The sequence below is a fragment of the Eriocheir sinensis genome, chromosome 35 (genome assembly GCF_024679095.1).
Source record: "Eriocheir sinensis breed Jianghai 21 chromosome 35, ASM2467909v1, whole genome shotgun sequence".
Taxonomy (NCBI): domain Eukaryota; kingdom Metazoa; phylum Arthropoda; class Malacostraca; order Decapoda; family Varunidae; genus Eriocheir; species Eriocheir sinensis.
Genome location: NC_066543.1, coordinates 7,362,485 through 7,389,905, shown reverse-complemented (window position 1 = coordinate 7,389,905; position 27,421 = coordinate 7,362,485). Strand labels below are relative to the sequence as shown.

Below are 27,421 nucleotides of genomic sequence, written 5' to 3'. Positions count from 1 at the left end.
GGAGGAAATGAAAGAAAACTCAGGAGGACGAGGAATAGGACGAGCATCAGGAGAAGGAAGAGAAAGAGAAAGAGAAAATAAAATAAATAAGAGAGTTAGGAGACGAAATGCGGGAGCCGGAGGAGGAGGCGAGATGGAAGAGGAGGAGGAGGAGGAGGCGGGATGGAGGAGGAGGTTCAAGGGTGTTCGTGGCGGCCTTCAACGTGTTTGTTCATTGACTCGTCGCTTCGTCTCTCTCTCTCTCTCTCTCTCTCTCTCTCTCTCTCTCTCTCTCTCTCTCTCTCTCTCTCTCTCTCTCTCACACACACACAAGCATCATCGTCATCGCTCTTCAAGGAAAATTAGTGGACGATAGATTTTTTTTATTTATTTAAATCTGACATCATCATCATCATCATCATCATCATCCTTCACTTCCTCCTCTTCCTCCTCCTCCTCCACCTCCTCCTCCTCCTCTTTGTCATCGTAATCACTATTATTTTTGTTTTATTAATGTTTGTCTTTTTCATTAATTTAGCGTGTATATTATGCTAATAGGCTATCAATGCATGGTTGTATGTATGTATGTATGTATGTATGTATGTTTGTGTGTATGTATTTGCGTAATTTGTCCATTAGCACTTTACAGAATTTGAGTCATTTTCGTCTATTGTCCTGACTCCGTATTCAGATTCGTCGAGTTTGTCGCTTATCTCGCTTAAATCACCTCTGAATTTCGACCGTTCCATTTCCCAATAGTTCCCTGTATGTATATAAGGCGTTTTCAGTAGTGTCACCGACAAGTCAAACGAAGGCAGACAGATGGGAACGGGGTCAGGCGTGCTCCGGGATATGTTTGTATGTATGTATGTATGTATCTATTAAGCGTGTGCGTGGTCACTGGTCACGTAGACTGATTTAATTCCGTCTGAAGGTAATTGTAAAGGAAGGTAACTTAACTTTTTTTTTTTCTCCTTTTTTTTCTCTTCTTTCTTTCTTGATGTCTTTTGCGAGTCATTGCCTGAACGACCCTCACCCCCCACACACGACTCCTTCACCACCACAACCACCACCGCCACCACCACCTCATCACCACCACCACCACTACTCTAGGACTCTCAGGACACGCTAAGAAAATCAGGGAGCGCCTCAGACATCCTCGCAGGACTCCTAGGAATCTGATAGTCAGTGGCTGGGCTTTTTTTACTAAAACGACGCGTGCAGGAGGCTGAAAGAGGGAAGGAGGAAAGGAGGGAGATTGGGAAGGGGAAGAGAGGGTGGATGGAAGAGGACAGGGAAGCAAGAGTGGAGGATGAGGGGAGGAAAAAGAAGGGAGAGAGTGGGAGGGAGGGAGAGGAAAGTGGAGAACAGAAGAGATGAGGAAAAGAGGAGTGAAGAAAATGGAGAGAATATTGAAGAAGGGAGGAAGAGAGATAGAGAGGAGACAGAGGGAAGAGGAAGACAGGAGGGAAGAAAGTGAAGAGGAGAAGCAAGGAAAGAAAGATAGGGAGAGAAAAGGAAGATGGAGGAAAAGGGGAGAGAGGGAGCGCAGGATGAGAGTGAATAGGAGAATCAAGGAAAGAAAGAAAGTGATAGAAAAAGAAGATGGGAGGGGGAAGGGGAGAGAGGGAGCCCAGGATACGTGGAGAGAGAAGGGAGGGAGGAAGGGACTCGGGAGCAAGAAAGGAGAGGGTGAAGAGGGCAAGAAGATGGAGGGAAGAGGGAGCGAAACAAAAAAGGATGAAAGGAGAATAAATAGGGAGGATGGGAGGAGGAACAAGGAGGAAATTAAGGAAGGAAAGATGAAGATGGAGATGGACAGTGTACGTGAAGAAAATGGTTAAAGAATTGCATTTTTATTCATTTTCATTTTTTTTTTTTCAAAGTTTCCGAGTCTAAATATCTTCCCCCATTTTCTTTTTTCCTTTTAGCATTTTCTTTATATCTTCTCCCTTTTCTTTCCCTTAATCATTTTCTTTATATCTTCTCCCTTTTCTTTCCCCTAATCATTTTCTTTATATCTTCTCCCTTTTCTTTCCCTTAATCATTTTCTTTATATCTTCTCCCTTTTCTTTCCCTTAATCATTTTCTTTATATCTTCTCCCTTTTCTTTCCCTTTAGCATTTTTTTTTATCTTCTCCCTTTTCTTTCCCTTTAGCATTTTCTTTATATCTTCTCCCTTTTCTTTCCCTTAATCATTTTCTTTATATCTTCTCCCTTTTCTTTCCCCTAATCATTTTCTTTATATCTTCTCCCTTTTCTTTCCCTTAAGCATTTTCTTTATATCTTCTCCCTTTTCTTTCCCTTAATCATTTTCTTTATATCTTATCCCTTTTCTTTCCCTTTAACATTTTCTTCTCTCTTTCATATCATTTCCCTCACTTTGCCCGTTGTTTCTTTCTTTCTTTCTTTCTTTCTTTTTTCTCTCCCTCTCCCCTCCTTCCTGCTGACCTCCGCACATTGAACTCAGTGACGCGAGAGTCGGGGTCAGGTCACGGTAGGTCAGGCGCCGGTGGGTGATGTAGGAAGCGTGCAGGCGGAGGATAATGTGTGACTGGGGATGTGAGGAGGGGACAGATGTGTGGTAGATGTGAAAGGGGGAGGGGGGGAGTTGTGGTGTGTGAGGGAGAGGTGGGGGGAGGTGGGGGGGGAAGGGGGGAAGGGGGGGGAAGGTGAGGAACGGACGTAGATTAAGTGAATGATTGGCATTTTAAGACGAGACAATAACTGTGGCGATTGCTTTGGGAGGGGACGAGAGAGAGAGAGAGAGAGAGAGACGATGGCCCGAGGGTAGGTCACTCTTACTGTATCTAGCATTACCCAACATGACTCACCGCAATATTACTTGTCAAATGTACACTGACACGCCACGCAGCTGCTTCTCTTTTTGCGTTATTGCGGGGAAAGTTTATCTGTTGTTGATCAGCTGTGCGCAAGAGGAAGAGACGGGACACACACACACACACACACACACACACACACACACACACACACACACACACACACACACACACACACACACACACACACACACACACACACACACACACACGAGATGCCATTACGGTTTTCTGCCGCCAACTTTAAAAAAAAAATCTACTTAACGATTTCTTTTGCTTCTGGGTTAGGCGAAAAATATCCTTTAGAATCTACTGAGCTACTTTTCAAAACTCGGGGAAAAGAAAAAGAAGGAAAAACGAAAGTCGTGTGAATAACGTAAAGGGATGAGTGAGTGAGTGAGTGAGTGAGTGCAGTGGCAAGGATAAGCGAGGGAGTGTGGTGAGAGGAATGTGAGAGTGAGATTGCTGGTGGATAGGATTAGTGAGCGGGTTAGTTATGTGAGTGCAAATGAGAAAAAAGGTGATGAATTGGAACACTGCGGAAATCCGGTCTTAAACGCAAGCCACACAGCCTCGAAGCGTAAACATGAGGTAAAAACTGCCAAGAAGAAGAGGAGGGGGAGGAGGAAGATGTAGAAGAAGAAGAAGAAGAAGAAGAAGAAGAAGAAAGATAAAGAAAATGACAAAGTACAGGAAGATGAAGAAGAAATGAAAAAGAAAAAGAAGATGAAGAAGAAGAAGAAAATAATAAGAAAAAAACAATGAAGAACAAGAAAAAGTACAGGAAGATGAAGAAGAAAAAGGAGAACAAGAAGAAAGAAAGAAAGAAAAAAGGAAGAAAAAAGAAGACAGAGGAGAAAAAATGGAAGAGAAAGAGAGTTAAAGAGTAAAAAAAGAGAAAGAGAAAGGAAGAACAAAATAGTAGCAGCAGCAGCAGCAGCAGTAGTAGTAGTAGTAGTAGTAGTAAAGGTATGCATAAGGGTCATCATACATGCAGTACCTATATGTAGCCAGTCAATCACACACCCGACCAATTAGCCAGTCACTCAGGTCGAAAGGTACGCGGTTCGACTCCCAGCGTCCCAGCGTAACCTCAACCCAAACCCAACTAACCCGTTTGCTGCATATAACTGTTCGGCAGGATACGCGTGATGCTTCTTTTTTTCTTTTCCTTCTTGTTCTTCTTCTGTTGTTGGTTAAGGCGTTTGTTGTTGTGTTCCTTTCCTCTCTGACCGCGTCTTCCCAAGGCCCTCTCTTCATGCGGTACTGGTGGTGGTAGTGGTAGTAGTAGTAGTAGTAGTAGTAGTAGTTGTTGTTGTTGTTGTTTTTGTTGTTGTTGTTGTTGTTGTTCTGCACCAGGGGTTAGTAGAACGTCACAGAGCTCGTTCTCACCACCATCACCACCACCACCACCACCACCGGTAACGGGCTCCATTACCCCATGGCGAAACGAGAGAGAGAGAGAGAGAGAGAGACCCCAAAGTAAAAAGAATAAATAAAGGAGGGGAAAAAACCTACCCTGCCTGACGACCTTCACCCCCCACTGCACAGTGCACACGTATGCAAGAACGTGGCCTGCCTTCCCCCTTCCCTTCCCTTCCTCCTATCCCCTCGCCTCCCCCACCTTCCCTTCCCTGCCCCTTCCCTTCCACCTATCTCCTCGCTTCCCCTTCCTTCCCTTCCCTTCCCCTTCCCTTCCACCTATCCTCTCGCCTCCTTCCTTCCCCCCCTTCCCTTCCTTTCCCCCTATCCTCTCACCCTCCCCTTCTCGTCTCTCCTCCAGTCCCTTCCTCAACCTTCATTCCATCTCTCCGTCCACCCTCACATCGCCTCCTCCTCGTCTTCCTCTCCTCTTCTCTCTCCATCTCTTCTCCTCCCATCCCTTCCTCAACCTTCATTTCTTCTCTCCGCTCACCTTCTCTCACCTCACCTCTTCTGCTCCTCTTCTTCCTCCTCCTCCTCCTTTAACTGGACTGTAAGAGTATTCATACCTTATTTAGTGTGTGCGTGTGTGTGTGTGTATGTGTGTGTGTGTGTGTGTGTGTGTGTGTGTGTGTGTGTGTCATCACCCTGTAATATCTTATGCATGACGTCATCAGGCGGGTCTCTTGATGAAGCCGTCGGGAAAAACTTGAAAACAAAGTAAAAAAAATGACAGGAGTGCCTGGACCACTGCGCGGGGGTGAAGAGGCAGGACCGGTTTGCTTGGAGAAGGTTGGGTTGGGTTGGGCTGAGTAGGGTTGGGTTAGACTTGGCTAAGGTGGTTTGGATTCTATTAAGTTAGGTTTTGTAAGGTTAGCTTCTGACGAGGTGGGTAGGGTTGGAACAAGTAGGGTCGGGCTAGGTTGCGTTGGGTTAGATTGTGTTGTGCTAGGTTAGGTTTTGTTAGGTTAGTTTCTGATGTGTTGGGTAGGGTTGGGTTGCGTTGGGACAAGTAGGGTTGGGCTCGGTTGGGTTGGGTTAAATTGTGTGGGTGACGAAACCAATGAGGAAATGGGAGGAAAAGGTGGGAAATTCTCTCTCTCTCTCTCTCTCTCTCTCTCTCTCTCTCTCTCTCTCTCTCTCTCTCTCTCTCTCTCTCTCTCTCTCTCTCTCTCTCTCTCTCTCTCTCTCTCTCTCTCTCGCTGGCTCGCTCGCTCGCTTAGGGAAACAAAAAGGAAAATGGAAGGTGAAAGGGGGAGGGGATAAGAAAGACTAGAGAGAGAGAGAATTTGTCTTCGAGGGCTTACTCGGGGCGACGGGGCCGAAGAAGGGGGTGACGAAGGGGGCTGTCGTGGTGATGGGGTTTTGGGTGGCGTTGGGGGGTTGGAGTTGTCTCTGGGGTAAAGGTTGGGGTTTTGGGTGGAGTAGTAGTAGTAGTAATAGTTGTAGTAGTAGTAGTAGTAGTAGTAGTAGTAGTAGGAGGAGGAGGAGGCGTTATTAGTGTTTTGTCCACTATACTACTACTACTACTACTACTTCTACTACCAACACCACTGACAATAAAAAATGTTTAAGCTTCTTCACTTTAAATCAAACAGGAGTCATCGATCAATGTATTTTACAACGTAACTCACTCTGCCACTTCCCCTTCCCCTCCCTCGCCCCCCTCCCCCCCGTCAACCTCCCCTCCCTCCCTCCCTTCCACTCCTCCTCTCCCCCTCCTCTCCCTTCTCTCACCCCTCACGCTTTGTTTCCACTCTCCCTTCTTATCCCTTCCCATTTTTTATCTTAACTTTTCATCTATTTTTTTTATTTCTCCCTTTCTTCCACTCTCCCATTCCCTCCCTTCACACCTCACTTCCCTCCTTATCCCTTTCCTTCTTCTCTTTTCCATCTCATTTATTTTACCCATTTCTCCCTTTCTTCCACCATCCCATTTTCTTCCTTCTCTCTCTCGAATCGTTCCCTTTCATTGCTTTTCCCTTCTTCGCTTTTCTCCTCATCTTTATCTTCACTTAACACATCTTTAATAATCCTCACTTCATCCTTTCACCCTCCCCCATACTACCCCCTCTTCCCTTATCCTCACCCCCTGCATACTCCTCTCCCTCTCTCACACTCTGTCTTTTTCTTTACTCATTCCCCCTCTCATCCCCTTCCCTTCAGCCTCACTTCTTCACCCTTCATTGCCTCCGTTCCCTTCTCCATTACCCCCATCTCCACGCCTTCCTCTCTCTTTGCCCAAGCTCCGTCTTTGTGTTATTCCCATCCCTTTCACTTACATACATACGACGCCCTTCACCACTCTTCCCACACCTTCTACTACACGAACATAAGAACATAAGAACATACGTATTCGCCATCTGTCATTACACACCTTTGTCATACTTTCTCCACATTATCACCACACTCTCACCACACTTCACCACACTATCTCACCACACTTTCTACCACACACTTCACACTTTCAACACACTCCCCACCACACTGTATATTACCTCACTTCACCGCACTATCGCCACATCTTTGCCACACTCTCACCACACTTCACCACACTCTCACCACACTTTCTACCACACACTTCACACTTTCACCACACTCCCCACCACACTATATATTACCTCACTTCACCGCACTATCGCCACATCTTTGCCACACTCTCACCACACTTCACCACACTATATCACCACACTTTCTACCACACACTTCACACTTTCACCACACTCCCCACCACACTGTATATTACCTCACTTCACCGCACTATCGCCACATCTTTGCCACACTCTCACCACACTTCACCACACTATCTCACCACACTTTCTACCACACACTTCACACTTTCACCACACTCCCCACCACTATATATTACCTCACTTCACCGCACTATCGCCACATCTTTGCCACATTCTCACCACACTTCACCACACTATATCACCACACTTTCTACCACACACTTCACACTTTCAACACACTCCCCACCACTATATATTACCTCACTTCACCGCACTATCGCCACATCTTTGCCACACTCTCACCACACTTTCACCAAACCTTTGCCACACTTTCGTCACGCCTTTGCCCTTATGTTGCACCGTTTGGATTCTCACTCGCGTACCTGTGCACACCTTGTCTGGCGAAAGAGAATACGAAAGCAGGGATTGAACGGCGGACACGGCTGTTTGGGTGACTGGGTGATTGTCCAAGGTTACCTCCATGGTCCTAGGTGACTGATTGGTTGACTGACTGATTGACAAGCCGTTTCTTCTCCCTTTTTCATTTCCTCACCTCCTCCCCTTTCCTCCCTCCCTCTCCCCATTTTATCTGTTAGGCTGTTACCCACCTATTTCCTATTTGCTCCCTTCACCCATCCCTCTCTTTCCCTCACATATCAATCACCCTCTCTCATTTCCTCACCTCTCCCCCTCTATCCCTCTCCTCCTCATGTCTCTCCCTCCCCCCTCCCCCCATTTTTACCTGTTCCTCACCTCCTTGCCCCCTTCACCCACCCACCCTTTCTTTCCCTCACACATCCTTCTCTCATTTCCTCACCTCCTTCCCCCCCCCCCCCTTTTACCTGTTCCTCACCTGTTTGCTCACCGGTCATTATACCCCCGCCTCGCCTCTGAAGGACAGCCGTGGCCCCAGCGTCGCCGTGCCTCGCTGTTAGTCAAGGTCGCCTGCACTCACTCTCACACTGCGCGGGGTGGGGGGGGGGTAGGTTGAGGGGGCGGAGGAGGAGGTTTAGGGGCGCAGGTGTGTGGTCATCTCTCTCCCTTTTCCTACACATAACCCTCCCTCTCTCTCTCTCTCTCTCTCTCTCTCTCTCTCTCTCTCTCTCTCTCTCTCTCTCTCTGACGCCCTTCCCTGACCAGTCTATAATAGTCTTCATCACCTCTAGCCTTCGTGCCTCCTCCTCCTCCTCCTCCTGCTCTTCGTCCTCCTCATCCTCGCTTGAACATTCTTTTTTTATGTGTATTTTGTCTCGCCTCCTTCCTCTCCCCCGGTCCTCTCACCAATCAACGACCTCTACTACTACTACTACTACTACTACTACTACTACTACTACTACTACTGCTACTACTACTACTACTATCACTACCAATGTATAGGTGGCGTTATTTTTTTTTTCCAACGCTGAGTCATTTAGTATATATTCTTCCTGTCTCCCTCGCTATGAAGAACGTGTAAGGATGAAATATTAATAAAGTGCATTTGGACAATCTAGATATACAAACTACGCTTCTTCCCTCTCGCTCCGTCCCGTCACACTGTACCCCTAAACCATGTCCTGTTCGCTATCACCCCGCCGTTCATGAGTCCATTGGGTTCTCTCTCTGCCGTTCCTTGAGTTATTTCCGTTTTATCACTGCCGTTCCTTGGTTTCTTTGGATTTTATCTCTGCCGTTCCTGGGTCCTTTAGATTCTCTCTCTGCCGTTCTTTGAGTTCTTTAGGTTCTCTCTGGCGTTCTTTAGGTTCTCTCTGGCGTTCTTTAGGTTATCTCTGCCGTTCTTTAGGTTCTCTCTGGCGTTCTTTAGGTTCTCTCTGGCGTTCTTTAGGTTCTCTCTGGCGTTCTTTAGGTTCTCTCTGGCGTTCTTTAGGTTCTCTCTGGCGTTCTTTAGGTTCTCTCTGGCGTTCTTTAGGTTCTCTCTGGCGTTCTTTAGGTTCTCTCTGGCGTTCTTTAGGTTCTCTCTGGCGTTCTTTAGGTTCTCTCTGGCGTTCTTTAGGTTCTCTCTGGCGTTCTTTAGGTTCTCTCTGGCGTTCTTTAGGTTCTCTCTGCCGTTCTTTAGGTTCTCTCTGGCGTTCTTTAGGTTCTCTCTGCCGTTCTTTAGGTTCTCTCTGGCGTTCTTTAGGTTCTCTCTGGCGTTCTTTAGGTTCTCTCTGCCGTTCTTTAGGTTCTCTCTGCCGTTCTTTAGATTCTCTCTGCCGTTCTTTAGGTTCTCTCTGCCGTTCTTTAGGTTCTCTCTGGCGTTCTTTAGGTTCTCTCTGGCGTTCTTTAGGTTCTCTCTGCCGTTCTTTAGGTTCTCTCTGCCGTTCTTTAGGTTCTCTCTGCCGTTCTTTAGGTTCTCTCTGGCGTTCTTTAGGTTCTCTCTGCCGTTCTTTAGGTTCTCTCTGCCGTTCTTCAAGCATCAACACTATAACGACCCTTTCCCATGATCCTCTGCCTCCCTGTCTCGATCTCTCGCACCCTAGCCCAATCTCCCTGTCTCCCTCTCCCTCTTCCTCTCCCTGTTGCTCGGTGGAGTGTGTTGCATGTTGTGTACTAAGGGAAGATTACACACAACACACGTAACATCACTCCCTGAACCGTAACACCCCTCCCTCGCTCTCTCCCCTTCCGTACCTCTCTCCAACATCACCTCTTTCTCGCACACTAACCTTTTTTTTTTCACCCTTTGCTGCACGGATTAAAATGCTGCAGGTTGGAAAGATCACACACACAGACACCAAACCATGCCTCCCTCCCTCTCTCCCTTCACCCTCACTTCACCAATCTCTCGAACACTAGCCTATTTTTTTCACCCTTTGCTGCACGGATTAAAATGTTTACAGGTTGGAAAGATCACACTCAACACACAGACACCAAACCATGCCTCCCTCCCTTCCCCCTCGCTTCACCTCTCTCTCGAACACTAGCATAATTTTTCCACCGATTCCTTCACGGTCTAAAATGTTGCAAGTTTACCAAGGACAGATTACACACAACACTTCAAGCCCTCCCTCCTTCCCTCCCTCCTCACCTCTACCGCTACTCACTTCACCCCTCCCTCGTATCCTAACCTAATTTACTCACCCTCTCCTGTTAAAATGTTGCATGCTGTAGTGAGGAAAGGTTACACACAAAACACCCCAATTCACTACTCCCTTTGCCGCAGATCCATCCCCTCCTGTCCCTTCTCCCCCACTCCCTTCATCCCTCTCCACACACTCATTAACCCCATCCTACCCCTCGCCTTGACTCTTCTCCTTCTCCCACCTTCCCTGTACTGTAGTTAATAGCAGCGTGTTGCATACAGTATTGCGCATGTCTTACCCCCCCCCCCTTTCACCCTTCGCCTCCCACTGCCCCCTCCTTCACCCCCTTCTACGTAAGTCAACAACACACCCACCTTCTGCGTAAGCCTTTAATACCCTCCCCCTCCTTCCCCTCCCGTGCCGTTCCCTGCCCTCCCCTTCCCCTCATTTTCAGTCCTCCCTCATCCCCTTCCTCCGTCCCTCCCATTCTTTTCCTCACCCCCTTCCTCGCCACGCCCTGTACCCCATCACACTTTTCCTTTCCCCCGTTGACCCTCTTCTACCATCTTCCATCCCTCTCTTCTTGCTAACCTCTCCACACCCCACGCCTCCCAGCCCACTCATAAGACCTCCCATCCATTAGTCCTTTCCTCCTACCCCACCCTCTCCATCCCTGCTTTCCCTTTTTCACTCTCCCACTCCACCACACCCTCTCCTCTTATTACCTCCCTCCACGCCCCACTCCGCCCAGCCCACTCATCGCTGTCTCACCTGATTAGCCCGCCAACACTTCAGAGCACTCCCCACGCCCCACCTCGTCCATCCTTCCCTCCCTCCCTCCTCCTCCTTCCATCCCTCCCTCCTCCTTCACTCCCTTCCTCCCCCTCCTTCACTCCCTCCCTTCCACGCTCTCTCTCTCCGTGACCTTCATCCGTGACCGATTGTCCTTAGCGCGGTGCATGATGTATATGTGTAGGTGTGTGTGTGTGTGTGTGTGTGTGTTCTTAAGAATCAAAATCTTCAATATTTTCATACATTTAGGGAAGTGGTTCATAAACTGGGGGCGCGCCTTCCATAGGGCGCTTTAGTAATTTTCTCTCTCTCTCTCTCTCTCTCTCTCTCTCTCTCTCTCTCTCTCTCTCTCTCTCTCTCTCTCTCTCTCTCTCTCTCTCTCTCTCTCTCTCTCTCTCTCTCTCTCTCTCTCTCTCTCTCTCTCTCTCTCTCTGTATCTATTTATCTCCCTGTCTCTCACGTGCCACAGTGGTTGTCTTTGCCTTGGACGTGACGGCTGTCTCGCCCTCAGCAGCAGGAGGACTTGCCTTAGGTCACGGACGAGGAAGAGGAGGAGGAGGAGGAGGAAGAGGAGCAGGAGGAGAAAAGAAGAAAAAAAGATTTTTTTTATAGGATGGTGATGATAATCATGGCGATGATGATGATGACAATTATAACTAAGAGAAGGGGGAGGAGGAACGATAAGAGGATAAAAGTCGGGACGGAGAACTTTAGTATTCTCATCTTGAAAAGCACCTTATGTTACCTGAAGAGTCCAGGAAGAGAAGCGGACAGGTGACAGGGGACGGGACAGGTAACAGGAAGGGTGGGGGGGTGAAGGGTTACCTCGGAAAGACACCAAGGAAGAGTGAATAAGAAACCAGACTTTCCTTTTCTTTCGGAATTATCTGACTCACCGAATTCAAACAACTACACTCCGTTCAAATTAACATCACTATATAAGCCCCACCCACGCTAACTCGACTGTCTTCTCCACCAATCATGTTCAGCCTAAAATGGAGAAAGGCGTGGCTTGCTTGTGGACTGGCCAATGATATGCTCTTAAAATGGGGGAAAAGGGAGGGGCTTATTCGCGAAGTTAATTTGAACAGAGTATACCGATCATAGTGAGATTCAACCTGTTCCAGCATCAACCAGTCACATGCAGCCTGAGTTGGGGAGAAGGGGTGGCTAGCATGCAGAATGGCCAATTACATGCTGTTAAAGAGGAAAAGGGGAGGAGCCTATTGGCGGAGTTAAAGTAAACAGAATAGACTCACAAGATTACCTGCATTGGCTTACCCGGGGAATAATTATGGCATCATCTGTGTTTGGCTTTGCGTAAGTGTTTAAAAGGCGCTCGATAATACTGCTGAGGGAATCGAGGGGGGCAGATGAGTGGTTGTCGGCTGGGCGGTTGGTTCTTTTTTTTTTTTATCTACTTTTGTTAATAGGCGGTAGCTCGAAGGCTGTATATATGAGAAAAAAATAAGTGGTGCCTATTGACTTGGTGTGTGTTGTTTTTGCCTCCATCACCAAGACCAATACCAACACCACCACCACCTCCTCCACCACCACCACGAACAACAACAATAACAACAACAACAACAACGATACCAACACCAACACCACTACCACCATCACCACCACTACCACGAACAGCAACAACGACAACAATAATAACAGCAACTACAACAACAACAACAACAACAACAACAACAACAGAGCCATTCCCACAAGCAGCTATACCACCATCATCACCAACAACAATACCACAACCAGCACCACAATCACCATTATCACTATCACCAACACCAACACCAACAACACCAGCGTTAGCACTTACAGCCCCAACCCCCCACCCCCCCACCCCACCACCACCACCATGCAGCAGGTAGAGACAACACTAATCAGTTCAGGAGCTCTCACGCACCGGCCAGTTAGGGATTAGCATGCCGGTACCTCATCACGCAGGCGCAGGTCTGTTGTGCTGCAAGAAGTGCGCATATTAAGGAGGTGTACTTAACCTTTTTACACCGTTTTCTTTATTCCGGACCTAATGTGTGCTCGTGGTAGCCTTAATTCACCTCACCATCCATCTTCGTGTCTAACCCTCTCTCCCCAATCCTCCCCCTTCATCCCCCCCTCCCTCCTCCTTTCCTTTCACGGCCTACACACAAACCACCTCCGTCCAGCTCCTTTGTATCCCATCACAGTGCATTAAGTTGCTGTCCTCATGTTTGTCCACCCCCTTCCCCTCTCTTCCACCTCCCCCTTCATCCCCCCACCTCCCTCCTGCGTCCTTTCACGGCTCACACACAAACCACCTCCGTCCAGCTCCTTAGTATCCCATCACAGTGCATTTATTTGCTGTCCTCATGTTTGTTCACCCCCTTCCCCTCTCTTCCACCTCCCCCTCCCCCCCCCCCCTCCCTCCTGCTTCCTTTCACGGCTCACACACAAACCACCTCCGTCTAGCTCCTCCCATCACAGTGCATTTAGTTGCTGTTCTCTTATTTGTTCACTCCCCTCCACTCCTTCCCCGTCACTCCCTCCCTCCCCTTTTAGTCATATTCTACTTCCTTCACGCCAAAAGCACAGACCACCTCAGTTTCAGCTCCTTCGCATTCCATTACCAGTGAATTCAGTTGTTCTCTCATTCCTTCCACCCCTTTCCCCTACTTTTTCCCTCCCCCTCGCTCCCTCCCCTTTTAGTCACATCCTACCTCCTTCACGTCAAAAGCACAGACCACCTCAGTTTCAGCTCCTTCGCATCCTATCACCAGTGCATTTTCCTTTTATAGTTCTCTTATTCCTTGGTGTTCGTTCCCTCCACTGTTTTGATTTTGTATGTTTGTTGCTGTGTATTAATTTATTTCGTTTCCTTCCAGACGATCTCACCCTCCCCAGTCCGGTTGTCCCCTCTGGTCAGACCTCCTGCCACGCATTGGGTATTTATTTACTCCTTTTGTTGTGTTTTTTTATCTCCATTATTATGTATTTGTTTCCATCTCCATTCGTACTCTGTGTATTTATTGAGTTCATCACATTTTTAGGTCCCGATCCCTCTTTCTAACCCATAAAACATTGATTCTTTAAACCAATATGTGCGTGTATAGTAAGCATTTCAGAAAGAAACACTATGAAAGGAAATTCCTGTTGTACCGTCTCGCGCTGTGATTAAGGGATTAGCCTCGAGGTTTAAAGATGGCAATGCTCGGTTCTTGCAATCTTACCAGCTATATAAAGTCGCAGCACACTAAGTTTTTGTTTTGTTTTGTTTTTAGCTCCATTATGTATTTGTTTCCATGGTACTCAGTGTATTTATTGAGTTCATCGCATTTTATAGATCCCGATTCCTCTTTCTAATCCATAAAACATTGATTCTTTAAACTAACATGTGCGTGTATTGTAAGAATTGTAAGAGTTCCAGAAAGAAACATTATGAAAGGAAGTTCCTGTTGTATCGTCTCGCGCTGTGATTAAGGGATTAGCCTCGAGGTTTAATGGCACTGCTTGGTTCTTGCAGTCTTACCAGCTCTATAAAGTCGCCGCACACTAAGTTGGTCCAGTAGCCCCGCCCCCTCCTTCACCCTCCCGCCTTGGTAACATTGGTCGGTATCGTCAGATGCATCCGCCTCTGACATCAACCATTCCCAAAGGCCGAAAAAGGAGATCAATCGTATTTTAATGAGTTTCTTCAAATTCATAGTACAAAAGCAGGGTTAATCTACCACCAGGGTCATAAAACTACCCAAGGAAATTACTCAAACTCGTATGAAAGCCTTGTTAACCTCTTGCCTGCGGATTTCCTACAAGAAGACATTACCAAGCTACAGGAATGGAACAAAAAAGTGGCTGCTACAATTCAGTGAAGAGCAATGTAAAGACCTGCACCTTGGGAGGGGAAATCCAGCACACCAATACCACATGGGAAACACTCCCCTATCCACCACAAAGGCTTGGGAGTGTATGTTACCAGGCTACCAATGAAAGCCAAATCCATGCCAATCGCAGCAGACGGGTTAAATATGTGAGTCTGGGCTCCGAAATGTCTGAAAATGTGGTCCACTGGCTTCTCACCCCAAGCTCTTTCATCCAACCAATCGGCTCCAGCAGCAATGGAGGAGGGGACGGAGCTTCTGGACCAACTTAGTGTGTACGGCGACTATAGTAAATATATGCGTGGTTAAGATCACGGTTTACGAATATCGGATATCTGTTCTTTGATCATCCATTTAGGGAGGAACCAAAAAAGTTACGAAAAGAAGGGAAAACGCAAAAAACGAGAGAAAAGGAAAAAAATATCTGATCTCCAAAAAAGTAAGGAACATAAAGGAAAACACGAAAGAACGAGGAATAGGAGTCCAGAAACTGATTAGCTGAACAAAAAAAAATAGGGGAAAAAAGAGAAAATAAGGAAACGATGAAGAAAATGCAGCACATGACAATCAAAACAAAAAAAGTAGCGAAGAAACGCGAACTAAAAAAAAAAAAAAAACAGAAAAAAAAACAGAAAATAATACTGAAAACTAACAATCATAGCAATAAGAAGATAAAACTAGAAAATAAAAAGGAGAAAAACCGAAAGTAATACGAACACAAAAAAAATATAAAAAAACAAAAACAAAAGACAAACGAAAAAAAAAAAGCAAAAACTAACAATCAGACACCTTCCCCGTAAAAAAAAAAAAAAATACCGAAGGAAAGAAAGGAAGGAAGACCCAGGAAAACAAGGGAGGAAAAGACAAGGAAGGAAGCCAAAGCTGACATTACCTTTGATTGCACCTGGCCGTGGATCACCCAAATGAGGCTTACCTGGGCCCGGTGACTGTTATTAGCACACTAGACTGGCCGGGCGAGGGAATATACCTGGTGGAGGGTGTGGTCCGTGCCGAAGGAGGAGGAGGAGGTGGAGGAGGAGGAGGAGGAGGAGGAGGGGATACTCGGTCGATGGGTTGAAAGAAAGGAAGGTGCGAGGAAAGAGAGAAAGAGGTCTGGGAAAAAAAATAGAAAAGGTGTGTGTGTGTGTGTGTGTGTGTGTGTGTGTGTGTGTGTGTGTGTGTGTATGTAGGAGAGAGAGAGAGAGAGAGAGAGAGAGAGAGAGAGTGGGTATGATGGTATTTTCTTATTACACCCACCATGTAATTTCGTAATGATTTCTCTCTCTCTCTCTCTCTCTCTCTCTCTCTCTCTCGTCGCTGTGGGGAACCATAGAGGAGCCACTTCCTTCTTCATTTAATGTGGCAGTTCGTCAAGAGAGAGAGAGAGTGAGAGAGAGAGAGAGTAGGGGGGAGGGGTCCTGTGTGTGTGTGTGTGTGTGTGTGTGTGTGTGTGTGTGTGTGTGTGTGTGTGTGTGTGTGTGTGTGTGTGTGTGTGTGTGTGTGTGTGTGTGTGTGTGTGTGTGTGTGTGTGTGTGTGTGTGTGTGTGTGTGTGTGTGTGTGTGTGTGTGTGTGAAGAGAGATGCTCGTGTCCTTGAGAGAGAGAGAGTGAGAGTGAGAGAGAGGAGCAAAAAAAAAGAGGAGGAGAAGAAGGAGGAGGAGGAGGAGGAGGAGGAGGAGGAGGAAGAAGAGGAGAAGGAAGAAATAGAATAAGATGGCACTGTTTACATCAAGCTACACGCTAATTCTCTCTCTCTCTCTCTCTCTCTCTCTCTCTCTCTCTCTCTCTCTCTCTCTCTCTCTCTCTCTCTCTCTCTCTCTCTCTCTTTCCCCCCTCTCTCTCCATTTCCCTTTCTCCCTATCTCCCCCTCCCACTTTACCCCCGAAAACACAAGGGAAGAGAGGGAGTGAGGCAGGAAGGGAAGGATGGACCAAGCCACTAAGGAAGGCGCAGAGAGCGTGTGGGGATGTGGAAAGCGGAAGAGGAAGACGAGAAAACCCGGTAATGATGATAACAGTAATAATGGTCCCGGAGTGTGCTGTGTCTTGCCTCCTGACCTTTCGTCGTGGTGTATTGCGGCGGGAAACAAAGGGGAAACAATAAGAAAGACGTGCCTGGCGGTGATGTATGAATGAATGTCTCGGCGGGGAAGGGAAAAAAATAGAGAAAAGAAAGAATGGAGGTACGAATGAGTGACTGAAGAAAAGCGGAAAAGAAATAGTGATAGGAAAGAAAGAACACGAGAAAGATGAGTGATATATACTAAGAGAAGGAAAAAGAAGAAATAATACTGTTGAGTGAGTGAAGAAGGGCGGTGATGTATGAATGAATGTCTCGGCGGGGAAGGGGAAAAAATAGATAAAATTAAGAGAAGAAAACAAGAATAGATAATACGAATGAATGGTGAAGACAGCGGAAGAGAAATTGTAATAGGAAAGAAAGAAAACGAAAAAGGTATAATTAATGTGTTATGTATTGGCGAAACAGAAGATGGACAGAAGAGGAAGAAAAATGGACGTTGGAATGATTAATAGATGAAATATATATAAACAGTGGATACAGGAGAGGAAGGGAAATCAATCATAAGGAATACATAGGGAAAATTATAAAAAAAAAACATGACAAACCCGAAAAATATATTACCAAAACGGGACGAAAAGAAACATGAGTAGTTGGCAATGATGACTACTTAGAAAAATAAATAAAGGTGGGCACAGGAGACAAAGTTAAACAATAGAAATGCAAAGGTAAAGAAAAAAAAAGAATAGAGAATTACACGAAGGAAAACTTGGACGTGCATAACGGAAACAATTAAGGAAATGTATGTCATGGCGAAACAAAAGAGAGATACGAGGGAGAGATGAAAATACGAGTAATTGAAAAAAAAAGAGGCAGAAGCAGAAAATAACGGGAAATACTCAGGAAAAGAAATAAGTGCATGACAGATGAATGTATAATGTTTTTATTTATTTTTTACATCAGAGGACACGACTCAAGGCCAATAAAAAGAGTACAAAAAAAGCCCGCTACTCGCCGCTCCTATAAAAGATAAAAGTAAAGAGTAGCGAAGCAGATAAATGAATGGATGACTGAATGTTCGAATGCATTAGCGAAACAGAAAAACGAGAAGAGAAAGAGAAAGTGATGGTAATGATGGATGACTGGAGACAAATGGCGGAATATGCGAAATAGCGGAGAGAGAGAAAAGAAGGAAAGTGATGGTATTGATGGATGACTGGAGACAAATGGCGGAATATGCGAAATAGCGGAGAGAGAGAAAAGAAGGAAAGTGATGGTATTGATGGATGACTGGAGACAAATGGCGGTATACGCTACACAGAGGAGAGAGAGAAAAGAAGGAAAGTGATGGCAATGAGGAATGAATGAAAGAAGACAAAAAGAAGAAAAGAAAATGAGTGATAAGGCAAAACTAACTAAAGGAAAATATGAAAATTGCACTACAGGTAAAGATATTAACTTACGAAAAAGAAATGCGAATTGGTAAGAGGAAACAAGAGGAAATTAAGAATAACCCAATTAATATAAAAATGAACTTCAAAAAATAACTGTAAGTTGGTGGTAATGATAAAGGAATGTTAAAAAAAAGTGGAATGCAGAACTGAAACGGTGGAAAAAAAAACTCAGGGCTGCGTTACGGAAATTGAAAAAGAAATGAAGGAGACGAAAATATTGACACTGTAGAGAAAAAAAGATGAAAATGGAATATGAATTTGGAAATGATGTAGACTGACCGACGATGTTTAAATGTATGCAGTAACAACAACAACAACAGCAATAATAATAATAATAATAATAATAATAATAATAATAATAATAATAATAATAATAATAATAATAATAATAATAATAATAATAATAATAATAATAATAATAATAATAATAACAACAATAATGCCTACTACAATAACAAAGCAAATAGAATCCCGAAAAAAAGAAATCATACTGTTATCAGACCATGTAAAAGGAAAAAAATGTAGCCCCCCTAAAAAAATATAGATAGATAGATAGATAGATAGATAGATGGATGGATGGATGGATGGATGGAGAGATAGATAGATAGATAGATAGATAGATAGAGAGAGAGAGAGAGAAATAGATAGATTGATGGATATGTGTCTATCTATCTATCTATCTATCTACCTATCTCTATCTACCCATCTACCTATCTTTCTATATACTACTGATAGAGACCCAGATAAGTCGCCTAACTCCCATTAACCTTTAGTTGTGTCACGCCGGCGACGCATTGTGGCCGGCTAGGCGCTTGGACAAAGGGGTGAAAGGTTGCACAGGTGGATGAGGGGGGTGAGTGGGTAGGTGGGCGGGTGGGTGGATAAGAGGGTGAGGGGGGGGGCTCAGATGTGTGGGTGAGTACTGAGTAGGTAGGTAATTGATGGGTGATTAATATTCTGATGTGTGTGTTACTAACTTATTATCATTATCATTATTATTGTGTGTTATTTTTATCAGTATTCTTCACTAACTCAATAGTATTATTTCTTCTTTTTTCTTCTCTTAATACATATCAAGCATCTTTCTCGTGTTCTTTCTATCCTATCACTACTACTACTACTACTACTACTACTACTACTACTACTACTTCTACTACTACTACTACTACTACTACTACTGTCACTACTATATGTGTAATTCTGAATGAGTGACTGACCTACACATATGTTTGTCACTGTATGAATGACTGAATGTAAAATTGAATGACTGACGAAGTGCTGACTGGCTGACTGAATGAATGTTTATATGAATGACTGATTAGATGTATGGCTGAGATAATCTAAGGTTGACTGACTTGGTGTATGAGGCAAACCAGCTGACTGTCTGTATGGCCTCGTGACTCAGTGAATAGGTGACTAATTATACGAAATGACTGGCTAACTGGCTAAATGGGTGACTGCGCAGGGAGAGAAAGTTTGCCATCTGTCTTGCGGTAAAAGTGAGGACAAAGACACAAAGACGAACACAAACAAACAGACAGACATGAAGACAAATAGAGGAATAAAGATCAGCTTACACATAGACTGGCAAATACAAAGCTAGACAAACTGACATAATGACTGACAAATAAGCTTACGTAAAGACAGACAGACAGACAGCTAGACACACAAAAACACAAACATAAAAGACAGAGTGACAGGCAGACATAAACGGACAGACAGACAGAGAGACAGACAGACAAAGGCAAAAAGAGGAGGGTTAAGCTTCCATTAATTTGACCACGGATACAAAAGAACAATAATAACAACCACTATAACATTATTAATAACAACAAATGAAAATAAGAATAACAGCAAGAATACCAATCTTTTTGAGCCTCCGCACTCAGCTACATTCACAAAGGGACGAAAAAACATAATTTCTGACCTTGATTTAATTCCGCATCCCCCCTTATCTCTCTCTCTCTCTCTCTCTCTCTCTCTCTCTCTCTCTCTCTCTCTCTCTCTCTCTCTCTCTCAGACATTATTTCCAGTACAAACCCGATTTTTTCCCTCCCGCGCAGGAGATTCACTTAATAAGATTTACCCCGCCGGAAAGACAAAAACCTGACCTTCACTTGCTATTAGATTTCCGTTATTATTGTTTTTAACGGAGATTCCTTAGCGGACGCGATGCATCCTCGTCCGCAAGCAAGTCCCGAACACACACACACACACACACACACACACACACACACACACGGGAAGAGGCGTGGCGGTGTCCGTGGTGAGTGTAAGCACGCGGCTACATCATCCAAGTCATGCGAAGACCTGACGATTCTTTGCTCTAACAGTACCTCCGTTTTTTATTCCTTTTCTCGTTAAAGTATATGTTTCTTTTACGATCGGACGAGGAAGACACATGAACGTACTATATATTAGCAGTCTCTATCCGTTAATCTCGAGTGTAGCAGCGAAGGGTGCCACGTCCTTGACAGGGTACCGCGGTAACCAGCCTCTGCCGTGCCAGCGCCGATGCCTCGCCAAGTGGTGCTCCGAAGCGGCCCGTCGCCTCCTTCACAATTTGGTGCCGTAACAACTTCAACGCTGCGTTTGCACAGAGGGGGAGCCTAACACACACACACACACACACACACACACACACACACACACACACACACACACACACACACACACACACACACACAGACCAGCAGACAAGAATACGTTTGTGTTTGTATTGCGTCTGCAGGTGATCGCATTATGAGCTGACGTCTCACCTGACCTTTTTGTGTGAAGGTCAATATTGATACGACCCAGTTTGCCGCATGCAGGGGACCTTTCTCCCCCTCCCTCTCTTCCTCCTCCTCCTCTCCTGCCGACCCACTAATACCTGAGAACAGCAAACATCAGCTGCAGTCTTCTCCTCCTCCTCCTCCTCCTCGTCCATGCCTGGGCCTGGGCCTGGGCGAGCGGCCGTGCTGACCCGCCAGACCGACCTGACCCTCTCCACCATCGGGAAATGATCAGCAAATGTTTGGCGTAACGGGGGCTTCATTTTTATCCGATGGCGGCGGCGGCGATAAAATCAAAGGTTGCGAAGGTGTTGGAGAAGAGGGTGGAAGGCGGTGAAAGGGGAGGGTGTCACGTGCGTAGGGTAAGCTCTTTTATTTTATTTATTTATTTTTATTATTATTCTGATTTGTTTGAGTGCGTGTCTGTCCTTTCGCCTCGGTGTGGTATGAATGCAATTTACGTGTAGTTTGATATCTTTTTTTCTTTTTCTTTTTTGGTGTGTGTGTGTGTGTGTGTGTGTGTGTGTGTGTGTGTGTGTGTGTGTGTGTGTCCTCCGTCTCTGCATTTCCAGCACGGGGCAGTACGGAATCCCCTGGGGGCGGGACGTGCCACACAAGGTAGTTTCTACAATCCCGTTAGTCTCCGTCGCCTCCCCGCGTGAATCTGTATAACATCCACTCGAAGTTTACAGCGACATTTTCTCTAACCGCATGCGTGCCGAAGCTCCTCCACTTATCCACTAGCCTTTTAGTGGATGCCAGTTAACTATCCATCCATCCAGACAGACAGACACACAAGGAAAGACAGACTGAAAGAAAGAAACACAAAGAATCAGTCAGCTATACAGTCAGCTATACAGTCAGCCAATTTTTTTTCATTTTTTTCAACATAAACCTGTAACTCACACTGATTGTTACATGCCCGAGAATCATATTTTATACTTAGTTCTCAATATCAGTATAATAATTGCAATCTTCTCTAGCCTCTTAATTAAGGACTCAGCCAGGTCACAGCGCGCCCCCTTCACCTTTCCCAGGAATGCAAGATTGTTTAACCTTAGCTTAGGCACGCATGGGGCAGAATACTTGGCCTTTGATTTCTTTTTTGTCCTACTGCTTTGTACATATTCTAATACACCTATGTCTGTCTGTCTGTTTATTTGGGTGTTTGTCTGTCTATCTGTCCGTGTCCGTATATGTCTGTTTGATTGTCTGGCTGGCTGGTTGTCTATCTATGTATGTATGTATGTCTTATGTCTGTTTTCTCTGTTTCTTTCTTTGTCTGCCTGTCTCTGAATATGTCTATGTGTGTTTGTCTGTGTGGCTATCATATGTCTGTCTTTTTTCTTTGCTGTCTGACTGTTTTCCATCTCTGTGGCTTTCTTTTGGCTGTCATCTGTCTGTCTGTCTCTGTCTTTTTTCTTTGCTGTTTGACTCTTTTCTATCTCTGTGGCTGTCTGTGTGGCTGTCATCTGTCTGTCTGAGTCTGTCTTTTTTCTTTGCTGTTTGACTGTCTTCCATCTCTGTGGCTGTCTGTGTGGCTGTCATCTGTCTGTCTGAGTCTGTCTCTGTGGCTGTCTGTGGTCTGTGTCTGTCTTTTCTTTTTTGTTTTTGCTGTTTTTATCTCTGTGTGGCTGGCTGTGTGGCTGTCATCTGTCTGTCTGTCTGTCTTTTTTCTTTGCTGTTTGACTGCTTTCTATCTCTGTGGCTGGCTGTATGGCTGTCTGTCTGCCTCTGTCTTTTTAATTTGTTGTTTGACTGTCTTCTACCTCTGGCTGGCTGTGTGGCTGTCATCTGTCTGTCAGTTTGTCGGTCTGGGTGGAGAGCTAGGTGGCTGTCTATTTGTCTGTCAGTCAGTGGGGATGGTTGGCTGGCAGGCTGGGCGGTTCGTCACTTCCTCTCCCCCTTATCTACTTGAGGGCTTGTTAGGGGCCCGGGTCCGTCCGTCTGGCTGCCTGTCTGGCCCGCTGCCTCGCTTTCCTTGTTTGGCCATTTGGCGGGATGTTCGTATGTTATTTTGCAGCGATTTTCAGGCTAGTTGTCTTTCATACTGTCCCGTTTAATTGTCTTGCCCTCTGTTCTGGTGTCTGACTGTGTTTGTTTTATTTCCACCTTTGTGCATCTCCTTTATTGCTAATTTCTCGTTTCCTTGTTTTCTTTTTCTTTTTTTTCGCTTTTTTTTCACCACTATTTTCACCTCACACACACACACACACACACACACACACACACACACACACACACACACACACGGCATACACGGCCCGGTAGCTCAGTGGATAGAGCGTCTGCCTCACAACCAGAAGGACCGGGGTTCGATTTCCCGACCGGGTGAAGATAAGTTGGGTTTATCTTCTTTCACGTGTAGCCCCTGGAAGTAACACACACACACACACACACACACACACACACACACACACGAGCGAGACAAGAGTATGGGAAATGAGTAATCCAAATCATCCATTGTGCTCGCTTAAGAGGCAAACAAACGGCGGGGAGAAGCCATGTTACGAGAGAGAGAGAGAGAGAGAGAGAGAGAGAGAATACTATGCTAATTATATCTTTATTGGTTTAAGTGTTTTAAGTGTGTGTGTGTGTGTGTGTGTGTTTGCATTACCGCACTCAAATATATGTAATAATCACTTTTTGTTTGCATTAAATACTTCTTTACTTCTCCTTTTTTTTCTTTTCTTTTTTTCTTTCTTCGTTATCATCATCATTATTCTCTTGTTCTCCTCCTCCTCCTCCTCCTCTTCCTCCTCCTCCTCCTCCTCCTCCTCCTCCTCCTCCTCCTCTTCCTCCTCCTCCTCCTCCTCCTCCTCCTCCTCCTCCTCTTCATCTCTCCTCTATCACTATACCTGCTGCTCCTTTTTTTATTTTTTTATTCGTCGTCATTATCATCATTGTTCCCTTATTCCTCTCCTTCACCTCCTCCTTTACCTCCTCCTCCTCCTTCACCTCCTCCTCCTCCTCCTCCTCCTCCTCCTCTTTCCCCTACTACACTGCCGCCAAAGGAAGTCCCATGAAGGCAGAAAGTTTTACTCCAGAAAGTTTTCCTCCCGAAGGTAAAACTCTCGGCCAGGCTGATGGTGACTCGCACGTACTTCCAGATTTCCAAAAGTTGCTCCCGGAATCGTCTTTTAAGTGCCGGGAAAGGGGAAAAAGTCCAGCACGGGAGAGCTTTACATATACGCCGTAAGAGTTTTTTTTTTTTTTTACAGTAAAGGAAACAGCTCAAGGGCAAAAAAAAAGAAACAATAATGAAAAAAGCCCACAAATCACTGCTCCTATAAAACAGAGGTAAGAGGAGTGGCCAAAAAAGAGGTCAATTTCTTTCTTTTTTCTTTTTTTACATCAGAGAACACGGCACAAGGGCAAAAAAAAAAGAGTACAAAAAAAGCCCGCTACTCGCCGCTCCTATAAAAGATAAAAGTAAAGAGGAGAGATGAAAGAAATGAGATGAAATGAAAGAATTAGAGAGTACGATAAGGTTACTAATATTCTCTCGCTAAACAGAAGAGATAAAAAATAGCTGTCATACATTTGAAACTAGGATGGGTTTAGTTATAGGAAGAGAAGGGTAAAGCTTAGTATTAGTATTACAATGTTGCTTTAGTATCAGGTCTCTTGCAGTCTCCTCGGCCTCTTGCAGTCTCCCTATGTTCTTGTGTTCTTATGCTTTTATTAGTTAGTATTTGAAGGGAATGGGTGAGGAGTAGGGAGTAATGGAGGGAAAAGTAAGTCGCGCTGTGTGTTAAGTCATGAATTAGACTCTGTAATGACTGAGTAAGCGAGATGGTGTGCTTATGAGGTTACGCGGGTGGTGCAAGGGTAGGATGTGTTACAGGGAGGATGTGTGAGGAAAGAAGGAGATGAAGAAAAGAAAGAGGAGGAGGAAGGAAGGTGTGAGGAAAAAAGAAGGAGATTAAGAAAAGGAGGAGGAGGAGGAGGAAGGAAAGAACAGAAAGGTGAGGAAAAGACAAACAGACAACAAAGGACTAATAGAGAAATGAGTGTTCGTGTTCGTGCGCCTGAAGTTGAGGTGGCGAAGGGACTCAACAGACAGACAGACAGACAGACAGAGAAACCCAGTCACCCAGTACCAGGAGAAGGGCGGCGCTTTACTACTGGCGGTGTGGGCGTGGCAGGGCGGCAGCAGTGGGGGAACAGAGGGAGGGAGGGAGTACTTCGAAGGGGGGATGCAGGCGGGGACGGACCCACCACTCAGAAGGCGAATGTGGGGCACCCGCTGTGTTGACCCGCCCCGGAACACAAGGGGGGAGGGGGCGGGCGGGGAGGGGAAAGAAGAAAAGTTTTAGAAAAGGAGGAGGAGCAGGAAGAGGATGAGGAGAGATGAAATGTGAAGAAAAGATGGAAAGAAGAAATGATGGAAAAGGAGAAGTAAGGTAAAAAGAAAGAGTTTAAGAAAAGAACGAAGAGGAGGAGGAGGAGGAGGAGGAGGAGAAGGAGAGATGAAAGAGGAGAAAGGTGAAGAAAATAGGGAAAGAAGGAAAGGATTAGGAGTCGGAGAAAAGAGAAAAATAAAGATGGAAATTAACATGAGGAAAAAAGGGGGGGAGGAAAGAAAAAAAAAGTTTGAGAAAAGAAGGAGGACGAGGAGGAGGAGGAGGAGGAAAATGGAAAAAAAGAGAAAAGTGAAGAAAAGATGGAAGGAAGAAAAGGTGGAAGAGGAGTAGTAAGATAAAGATAAAGATAAAAAAAAAGGAGGGAAGAGGGGAGGGGAGAGGTGTGAGGATGGGGGAGGAGGATGGAAGAGGAAAGAAGACAGAGTTTAAAAAAAAGAAGGAGCAGGAGGAGGAGGAGGAAACAGGAACGAGGAGAAAGATGAAGAAAAGATGGAGGAAGATAAAAAGTTAACGTAAACAAGAAAAAAAAAATGAAGAAAAAGAGGAGAACAAGAACAAGTAGAAGGACATACGAGAAAACAAAAAGAAAAACAAGAAAAGAAGAGAGTGAGGCTGAAGACAACGACGACGAAAAGGCAAAAAGAAGGAAAAACAAAAGAAAATACAAGATAAATAAAAAGGAAGTAGAAGAAAAGAAAAGAAAGACGAAGAGAAAAGAAGAGAGAAAGATTTTGGCGGTGATGGGTGACTTGTGAAACGTGGCAGCGGCAACACCACCACCACTACCACCATCATCATCATCAGCGGTGGTGGTGGTGGTGGTGGTGGTGAAGGGAATTAGGTCAAGGGTGTTTGGCTCTTTGGTCATTGGTTGGTCAGTCCCCGACGCTGCAACCTCAGTCTCTCACACACACACACACACACACACACACACACAAGAAAGATCCCTTCACCCGTCCCTCCCCCTTCCCCTCCCTTTCAAACTCAAACACACCTTCTTGCATGCCTCTGTCCTTCCCTTCCCGTCCCAACCCTTCACTTCCCTTTCCTTCATTTACCTTCCCTTCCCTTCCTTTCCCTTCCCTTCGTTTACCTTCCCTTCCTTTCCCCCCTCTTCCCTTCATTTACCTTCCCTTCCCTTCTCTTCCCTTCCCTTCCCTTCTCTTCCGCTCCCCTTCCCTTCCCTTTCCTTTATTTGCCTTCCCTTCCCTTCTCTCCCCTTCCCTTCCTTTCCTGTACCTTCGTGTTCCTTTTCATGTTCTCATTATTATTCTTCATCTATATTATTTTATTTTATTTTATCCTTTTCTTCATTTTGTGTTTGCTTTTGTCCTCGTTCTTCTTGTTCTTCTTTTCTTCTATCCTTTTCTCCTTTTTGTATTTGTCTTTGTTTTCGTTCTTCTTTTCTTTTGTTTTTCCTTCATTTTGTATTTGTTCTTTTTCTCGTTCTTTTTGTTCTTTTCTTTTATCCTTTTCTTCATTTTGTATTTGCTCTTGTTCTCATTCTTCTTGTCCTTGTTCTCGTTTTCTTCTCTCACTGTTGTCATCCTCATCATCATACATACATTTACCTTCTCTTCTTACTCCCCCCTTCCTCCCTCCCTCATCCACTGACGCAACAACAACCCCCCCAACCCCCCCCCACACACAGAGAGGGCCAGTCGTCTGTGAGGCCCAAACCAACACATCCCCTACGACTTTTTCAAACCATTCTTAGCGTCGGTACAAAGCGCTATGACGCGGCACAAGGCGGGGCTATAAGGCGGCGCATGAGGAGCTGTCGGCGGTATGGACGATAGTTGTGACTGGGGTTGTGGGACGGTCTATCAGGAGTGTATGATTAGTTCTTATTCGTATTTAGTATTGGTAGCTGTAGTTGAGGTTGTGAGAGGATCTAGTATGAGTCTATGGTTATGTTAGCAATGTGCCGTGGGTATAGCAAACGTGTACATCTTATTCCTATTCCCGTTGAGGTCGTTGTGCAGAGTGAGAAAGCGACAGAAACGGTGGAATGAGTTCAAGGCGAGGGATGTCCTCCTAGTAGCCTATTCTCGTTACCTTGATCTTCAGCCATAAGTCAGATAATTTTGCATCTCCTTATATACCTCATCCTTTCTTTATCTTACACTTCTTTCCTCAGTCCCTCAAACATCACATACCAATACAGGGGTTTATAGA

General features: G+C 45.3%; 1 protein-coding gene across 5 annotated transcripts in view; it reads left to right on the top strand.

The window, feature by feature from the left end:
* The window catches only part of LOC127007346 (trichohyalin-like), a 90,873-nt gene that overhangs the window by 25,552 nt on the left and 37,900 nt on the right, over window positions 1–27,421 (top strand). For 4 of the 5 annotated variants that reach the window (XM_050878200.1, XM_050878203.1, XM_050878204.1 and 1 more), the window contains one exon: window positions 13,638–13,697. The exons of the other annotated variant lie outside the window; for it this stretch is intronic. The gene's annotated coding sequence lies outside the window, so the exon portion shown is untranslated. The remainder of the gene's footprint in view (window positions 1–13,637; window positions 13,698–27,421) is intronic. 5 annotated transcript variants of the gene reach the window in all.